The sequence below is a fragment of the Schistocerca gregaria genome, unplaced genomic scaffold, assembly GCF_023897955.1.
Source record: "Schistocerca gregaria isolate iqSchGreg1 unplaced genomic scaffold, iqSchGreg1.2 ptg000351l, whole genome shotgun sequence".
In the NCBI taxonomy this organism is placed as follows: Eukaryota; Metazoa; Arthropoda; class Insecta; order Orthoptera; family Acrididae; genus Schistocerca; species Schistocerca gregaria.
Window position 1 is genome coordinate 3,924,347 of NW_026061811.1, and position 9,205 is coordinate 3,933,551.

The window sequence follows — 9,205 nt, forward strand, 5'->3', positions numbered from 1 at the left end:
TGTCAGACTCAACAGCAAGATTTAGCAATGGTAAACACTTTTGAGACGGCTCGTAATTTTAGAATAGTCCTCTTCGTCTTACTTGGCATAAATTGTTCGCTGGCGTCCCAGCAGCTAGCTCCCTCAGTGTCTGCTTCTGCCATCGCACCACGCTAGTCTGCTGTTGTCCTAGCAGACCGAACGCACCGCACATCCGATACCTTCGGAACCACTCACTGGCCAGTTAGCAACTGAGCGGAACACTGTTTACATCGTGAAAGGAAAACTATGCAAAGATGTACACTTAAATGGCACGACTGAGTAGTACACACACAGTAATATCTGAGGAATGTCCTTCGACACGCGCAGAACGAAAGTCTTCTCGCGAACGTACAGCGTCTCTGAAAAAAAATCTCGTGACTATATTCCGGCGTTACGGCCAGGTTCTCATACAAATGAGCAAAAAAGGGTACATTTGAAATTCTTTTTGAGACAATGAAAATACATTCGAAAGATCTGTTTGGGAATTACGAGTGATAATACTATGAGCTTAATTTTAGATTTTCAATAAAAAATGGCGCCCGTAATTATGATTTGATCAAGGGCCTGCGAGACTGGAGTACGCAGAGCGCGTGCAGTGTGGCACCTCATATGTTACCTGAATTCAAAAATGGGTAACATCAGTTGATACTACATTATTCCTCTGAAATTGAAAATGGATAACATCAGTCGATAAAACATAAAATTTATGGGAGCGTATACCTAACCGCAATGAAACAACCTTAAATTTAACGATACAGTGCTAATTCGAACTTTGAGTTCGATTTTTGAGGGTTTGTTTCACTCCTTATGCCTACACAAAAATTAGTTAATATTAACAAATGTCATATTATAGCTATAAGTTCCTAAGAAAAGTGTTTACTTTTAGGGGTCAGAGGTAGATGTTAAGAGAACGAACCACTTTTAATTTATGCTGCATGCCGTTCTGAGAAAATAGTTACCCGAAAAAAATGTGTTCAAAGTTTAGGGAAAACATTTAGTTATATTATTACTTCGATTTGCATGAACTGAGTGTTACATATATATTTTTAATGTCGCTGAAAACGAATCTGAAGTCAGATTTTCAATATTCAAAACAGCTAATCCAATACGGAGGGCAACCGATTATGTTTTGACCAATTTTTACCAAAAATGTATTTTCGTTATTTACGTTTAGTCTGCAAGTCAAGGAGTATTTATCAACCCTTCCTCTACCTCTGATTGTTCCTAGACAGCAACTTCCTGTTCTTCTTGGCAGGAAAAGCCGATCTGTCAAAGCTGGATATGCAGCACTCGGCAGCCTGCACTTGATATTCGTCCGTATTTTCGGTGAGTATGTTTGCATGCATTCTGCAGTATGAATCATTTTGAGCACGTGCGACACGGGACGAGTTATCATCTACATCTATATGGATACCCTGCAAAACACATTTAAGTGCCTGGCAAAGGGTTCATCGAATCACCTTCACAACTGATAATTAATTGAAACCCTCAGCTGCCGACAGGTGTTGTTGATATACTTCGATGGGGACAGCTGAAAAGTGTGCCCCTACTGGGACTCGAACCCAGAATCTCCTGCTTACAAGGCAGACGCTCAATCCATCTGAGCCATCGAGGGCACACATGAACAGCACGACTGCAGGAATTTATCCCTCGCACGCTTCCCGTGAGACTCACATCCCCAACCGTCCACAATCCGCATACGTAATGTACTTAATAGGTATTTGTCCATCCACTCATTACTGGCTCACACTAAGGTGACGATTCCCGTAAGAGTTCCGGCAACCTGTGCGCATTCGCACAGACGAAGGTCAATGGCTGGGTAACGTTTAACCATAGATATAAAGATAGTAACTGCTCTCGAAAGAACAGGCGCCACTGACGACCTTGCAACTCTTCTAGAATACATGATAGACCGGCCGATGTGGCCGAGCGGTTGTAGGCGCTTCAGTCGGGAGCCACGCGACCGCTACGGTCGCAGGTTCAAATCCTGCCTCGAGCATGGGTGTGTGTGATGTCCTTAATTTAGTTAGGTTTAAGTCGTTCTAAGTTCTAGGAAACTGATGACCTCAGATGTTAAGTCCCAAAGTGCTCAGAGCCATTTGAACCATCAGTCCCTATGTTTACACACTACTTACAGTAACTTATGCTAAGGACAACACACACACAACCATGCCCGAGGGAGGACTCGAACCTCCAACAGGGGGAGCCGCGCGAACCGTGACAAGGCGTTGGACACATGGCGGGTACCCCGCGCGGCTCATGGCAGCCGTGACACTGCTTCAAACAATGGACTGTAGAAACTTTTGTAAAGCACGGATTAAAAAAAAAAAACTTTCTGTTCCAAGAGTCTAGACAAGTACACCTTTAAAAAATGCAACTACAAAGAAATTGAATTTTCGAACGTTTTGAATGAGAACCTGTCCTTATGGAACACCGTTGATCAAATGTCACAGGGATTATATACTCAGGTTTTACATGTGGATTAACACTTTCTAATCAATATCCGGAATGAGCAGGGCTTAAAACTTTGAAGAGTTAAATTTCAAGGGCCGTTCTCTTGTATGCAAATAGTTTCACAGTAGAAATTTCTCTAGTTTTATTTATTAATTAATTTATTTATTTTTTGCTGTAGGTAAAGAAGGATAGCATTGTGAGGAGGGGGAAGGGGGGGGGGGGGGGAGGAATCTTGCATCTCCCACCTTGGAATTCACAGTACAGAATTTTTATTCATTACGAGATTCTTAGCCACTTGCAGAAGTGATTTCGAGTGATTCTGCAAAACTTTTCCTTTAGCCAATCGTAGCAACTATAGGATTCCGTTCCTGCTGCATGACATGTCTCGGAACTTAAACTGACCAACTCATTTGCATAAAGAGCTAGCTTATCATCCGCTTCTTTACTTGCGTAGACCGTTCATGGTCTGCAAAGAATTTTTTTCTTTAATCGTTTTTTTATGTCTTGTATAAACTGCAACACTTTCTAAACTTTCTAAACTTAGCGCCGTTGAAGCATGGTCTTTTACTGAATGATCAAAAAGCAATGCTGACAGCTGGAGTCCAAGGTTTTTATTAATCAAGCCGTTTGTATTCTTGTGGTGATATCTCCGTACAGTCTTTCATTCCCTAACGCATATTTCTTTATATCTAATTGAGAAGTGAAATACCGGTTTTCATAGATGCAGATTTAAAATATTTTAATATAACGCAATAAATATTTCATTAAAATTTTCATCCCCTTATGCTCGAAGTTCCAAAACCAGAAAAACACGTAGTTTTTAAAAATTGTAACATATTAGCCGAATACGAATTGTCAGATATATTTAGCAATCCTTCCATAATGAACCATTTTCTGAAACATCTCACACCCTTTAGGGGTTGGGTTTTCAAAAACAATTAAACACGTATTCTTCTATTTAGAGCCGAGGAGCCAAATTCAAATCTTCATCCATTTAATTCTAAAAATGCTTTCATAGTGAAATATTTCATAAAACATTACATCCCCTATTTCACTCTATTAGTGAGTTAAATTTCCAAAAGCAACGAAACACATTTTTTTTACATCCAACCGAGATGTCAAATACCTATTTTCATAGATGTAGCTATAAAAATGCTTCAGTAGTTCTTTAATAATGATTTATTTTCAAAAAACCTTCACTAATTATTTTATCCCCCAATGGAAGAATTTCGGAAAATGCTAAAAACCTGTTTCTTTTTTGTATCTGACTGAGACACCAAATGTCAATTTTCGTAGTTTTGTAGTTATAGCTTCAATAGGGACATAGGGACATATTTAAAAAAAAAGACTTTCAACCCATGTTTCACCCCCATAGGAGTGAAATTTCGAACAATCTCTTCTTAAATGATGCTTTCAGCGTAAGATTTACACCTTCATCAAATTTCAAGTCCGTATACTTTGCAGGTTGGGCTGGAAGGCTATGGGTCAGTGAAACCTGTGCCCCTATTGCACCTTCTTGGAGGTTGTAGTTCCAAAAACAATGAAACACGTAGTTTTCAATAACACAATATTCATAGATTTCGCTTTAAAAACTCTTTCGCACTGAAATACTTTCATAAAACATTACATCCTATATTCCACCCTCTTAATCGTTCAATGTATCAAAAACAGGTTTTCATATATTTCATGAAACATTTCATCCTCTGTGATATGGGGTATGGTAGTGACACACCAAAATCACAATAGTAATCCGTTGTAGTTGCTACATATTTTATTACAATCAAAATCATTATAAAATCACAAGGCCAGATCAGTTGGACAAATAATAAATAAATTTCGTTAAGTGGAACGAGACCCGTAAAACTTGAAATTTGAATATGACTAGGTATATATACTTAGGTAAAGCTTTACTTAAATAGCACAAATGTCCATAAAATTCATAGCAGAACTCTCACTACTTGCAATCAGGGGAGAAACAGATTAAGCGTAAAAATACAGATATTTAACGTTCGGCTTGCCAACTTTCCTAAACAAAACTGTATAAAAATGACTAAAACAATTAAGGGGGTCCTTTAATTTTGACTAAACGGACCTTCAAATTTACTTACTCAGTTGATTAATCAACAATATTCTTAGAATGATTACAACTAGAACATGACTATATGACAATACCCTTAAAATAAGGTTGCTTCAATATTTCGTGTGAATTGGCGATAGACGCGAGCAGACCAAGGATTCAAATCAATACAAGAGATCCACGAGGCAGAGAATGACATAGAAATATACTCAACATGGCAATGCAATTGAACTTTGGATGCTATAGTTCAGCACCGGAAAGATGGAATCACGCAAAAGTGACAACATAACCCAAGATGTAAAGGAGAGGACATGGCCTCAAATATCTCTCTGCCGCCGTGGTGCTCTGCTCCCAGTATGCTAGCGTCGACCGCTGCCAGTTATCTCTAACACAACACACATCAAGAGCAGACAATTTTCTGAGACATAAACTACACAACCCTATCTGGAGAACAGGTGAGCAATACAACTGGACTGAAACCAATGAGCCTCCGTGAGTTACTTGGCCAGTGCCAGCCCTTAAACTTTGATTAATAAGATCGCTAAAAATCATACCGAAGTTGAGATGACGAGACTTATCTCCAGGTTCGCCATATTAGTGGCAGAGACAATGAATTGGCGACGCTCTTATCCGTATGTTCGCGGCAGAGTCTGGGGAAGGCAAGGGCCACGTGGAGCCGGATCTGGGGGTCAATTTCCTTCTCTCCGAGACACCCGGCTTCTTCTGCGACTTAGCCGGCAAACAGGCCGAGGACCCCGGGTGGGGACCGATTCGGCAGCAGTTGGCGGATGGCGAGGTCTTCGGGGGGTGGGGTGGGGGGGGGGGGTGTCTTGTGTAAAGGGGAAGACAACCGTGGTGAAGGGAAGGTCTGTATTCCACAGGAACGAGTTAGCATGGCACTCAGATATTTCCACGATTCGGCGGTAGGGGATCATTTGGGGTTCTACAAGACCTTGAACAGAGTTCGGGAACACATGTTTTGGCCCAACCTATATGGCGATGGCATGCGATTTGTTGGCAACTGTGTCCAGTGTAAGCGCGGTAAGCCCGATGTTGGGCCGCACAGAGAACTACTACAGTCGGTTAGCGAGCAGTGCCCTCTGGACCGCGACTCAAAGATCGAAACATCGATCGACGGAAACTGGCGCCAGAAACGCACCAGCTCACTCTATTTCATCCCCTTAGGGGTTGAACTTCCAAAAACACGAAAATACGTATTTTCTTATTTGTAACCTTGAAGTCAAATACCAATTTTCGTAGATATAGCCTTAAAAATACTTCCATAGTCCTTCCATAATTTTTTATCTCAAGATAAAATGTTCACCTACTATTTCACCTCATAGAGGTTAAATTCCCAATAATACTGGAACACATATTTCTTTATTTCTGACCTAGAAACCAGATACAAATTTTCGTCTGCCTAGCTTCAAAATTACCTTAATAGCTACATGTTTCAAAAATCCTTTCATTTCCTGTGTATCCCCCTTAGAGGTGGAATTTCGAAATATGCAGTATAAGCGGTATAAGATCAACAACCTTTCCAAATCTCAAGGTTTATTTTCCTTGGCGGTCTGGACTGTGTGAATTTCATAGTAATGGCCTCCACACACACACACACACACACACGCACACACACACACACACACACACACACACACACCACTAACAATGCCACCACCACCTCCTGGGGAAATTTCTGCAGAGGCCCTTGTTCCACTGCAGTCATATTTTGCCGACGACCTACATTTAGCAGCGTGGGAGGGATAGTGTTGTGCAACAGACAGTATACTCAGTAGACAACGAACTGTTCGTTGTGAAATCAGGGACATAGGAACCGAGACTGACACAGAAGGTGCTGAAGGTGAAGCACACTAGACTCGTGTCTACCACGGCTTCAAATAGTATCGATTTACTATGAACGGAAGTTCCGAAAAGTGAGCAAGTAATTTTACAGTAAATTCAGTACCGATGGTGAGGATATACAACGAAAAACATTTCTATAATATTTCAGAAATAATGAAACATTCCACTCAAGTCGCGCGGCAGAAAACGCAATGGATATGCTTGCACTTAAGACGGAAGGCCCCACGTGCTTACGCAGGCTTACGACAGATCGCAAAATTCGGCAGTAGGCGTAGGCCAACCTCTTGTGCTGCCATCTGTTATTGATGCCAGGCATCAAGGTCTCAGTAGTACGACCATCCACTGGAGAGTAGTTGCTTTATAAGTACTCCGTCTTCAGGCCACGAGTGACCTACTGGGACAGCACCATCCGACCGCCGTGTCATCATCCGTGGAGGATGTGAACAGGAGGGGCGGGAATCAGCACACTGTTCTCCCGGTCGTTATGATGGTTTTCTTTGACTGGAGCCGCTACTATTGGGTCGAGTAGCTCCTCGATTGGCATCATGAGGCGGCCTGGATGATCACCCATCCAAGTGCCTTCAACGCCCGACAACGCACTTAACTTCGGTGATCTCACGTGAACCGATGCAACCTCCGCGGCAAGTCCGTTGCTGCAGATATTTTAGAGTAGTTGTTACGTTTCATAATTATCTAGTTTACGGGGAAAATGTAAAAAAGGCGATTGTCACCGAAGCTACAACTAATCTGAATTTCTGGTTAGTTATCAAGTGGTCTTATGTGCAAGCCTGATTTTTTCATCCTTTGCGGTGGGAATGATTCAAACCCGTCATGTTCTTCTTATGAGGTGTTCTATTTATTTTGCACACAATGATCGTTTGTAGTTGTGTTGAGTTACCACCTTGATAAATTTTTGGATGGCGCACGTATCATAACTGAGACCTGCGCTTGCGCTTAATGGCTGAAGGTCAATTAGCGTAATGAGTAGTAGCGAATGTTATAGTAACATGTTTGTAAATTATTTCAGGTAAATTACCTTAGTAGTGTAATATTATCAGTATACCAGTACAGTATGTGGGCCAATTACGTTAGTCATGGAATACTATCCGTATAAGACTATGTCACCTTGATGTCCCGGAATTTGCTTCAATTTTGGAATCCACGAAAGAACTGGAAATTTTCCTTTACACAGCTTTCCATATAATTTCTATTGCAGTGATTCAGTCTTGTCTGTCACTCGACTTTTCTGACTGTGAAATAAATTCTATCGCTCATGTGCTTATTACCTCTTCGTGTTTCCATTTGCCGATATTGCGCATAAACACATACATATCTCAACGTTGCTATGTACATTGATGGAACGACACACTTTTCTGTGGCGACACTGCAGTTTAGAGATAGAAAAACCGATCAGTTAAAACGACATGGGTATTTTAGTTCTGAATAACCGATGTCTTTCGGTATTTGTTTGCTCTCGGTTATAACAAGTATCTTTTTATATTTTCCTGATAACCACGTAAAAACAGATATACCAATTAGCCACAGTTGTCGTAGTAAAATTTTTAGTTTTCAAATAAACCTTTTTTAAAAAAGACGAGTAATTTTTATTCGTAAGATTTCCATAGCTCTGAGATACTGCGTTATTACAGAAAAAATGGGAAAAGTGATGTATGCCACTTTAATAACACTGCTGATAGAAACGAGCAACAAGTGAATTGGTCCAACATTGCCGAGACAATACTGTGCCTGTTATACAAGCAGTGCGCGAGAATGGACGCAGTTTCTCGCTGTTGTCGAACGTCAGTTGTAACACAGAATGGCACCATCTGGAAGCCTGGAAGTATTTTACGATATGCGGTACGAGTGAAGCACAATGGTCGATTTGGTCGACTTGCGACATCATACAAGGAAAAAAGTTAAAATTTTACAAATCATTCATAGTTCGGGATAAAAATAGAAAGTGCCTGATCTGCTGCCTGTGTCTACGTTATCTGCTTTTAGCCGTTAACAGAGAAATTAAAACGAAAAAGAGAGTTCTCCTGCCGCAGTTTTCACTCTTTATCGCTGGATTATACGTAATGCCCGCATAGTGCTGTGATAACCGATTTAAATATAATTTTTGAGCAGAGCTCTAAAAACTAAAATCAGTAGGATAATACTGGCAGTTTTCTGTGGTATAGAAGTACTCGCTATATTTTGAGAGAAACAGCGAACAGCGGACAAAGTTTTATTGGACTATTTAATTTAAAGAAATTAGAATTATATTAATACCGTCAGTTGCTCACGGGCGTTGATAAATATCAACGTGGACAAGTGAAAATGTGTGCCACGACCGGGACTCGAACCCGGGATCTCTTGCTAAAATGACAGACGCTCTATGCATCTAGGCCACCGAGGGCACAGTGTATGGTTCGACTGCAGGGACTATCTCGCGCACGCCTCCTGCGAGACTCACATTCTTACCTTGAATGTCCATACACTACAGTCGTAGAGTCCCACTCCAACACACTCATTCCTCGTGGAAGACATGTCCATATCCATATAAGTATATGGTTCTGGCAATACCAGCCATGACCTTCTTCTGTGAAGATGCACAAGTATTCCCCGAACTGTTACGGGACTTGGTAAGAATGTGTTCCACGAGTAATGAATGTGTTGGTGTGGTACACTACGAATGTAGTGCGTGGACATGGAAGGTGAGAATGTGAGTCTCGCGGGAAGCGTGCGCGAGATAGTACCTGCAGTCACACTATCGTCTGTGCCGTCGGTGGCTCAGATGGGCAGAGAGCC

At 41.3% G+C, this 9,205-nt stretch overlaps 1 non-coding gene across 1 annotated transcript; it reads right to left on the reverse strand.

The window, feature by feature from the left end:
* Positions 1-1,562: 1,562 nt before the first annotated feature.
* On the reverse strand, positions 1,563-1,637 carry Trnat-ugu (transfer RNA threonine (anticodon UGU)). The gene has a single exon. It is a non-coding gene; the product is annotated as a tRNA-Thr (tRNA).
* Positions 1,638-9,205: the final 7,568 nt, after the last annotated feature.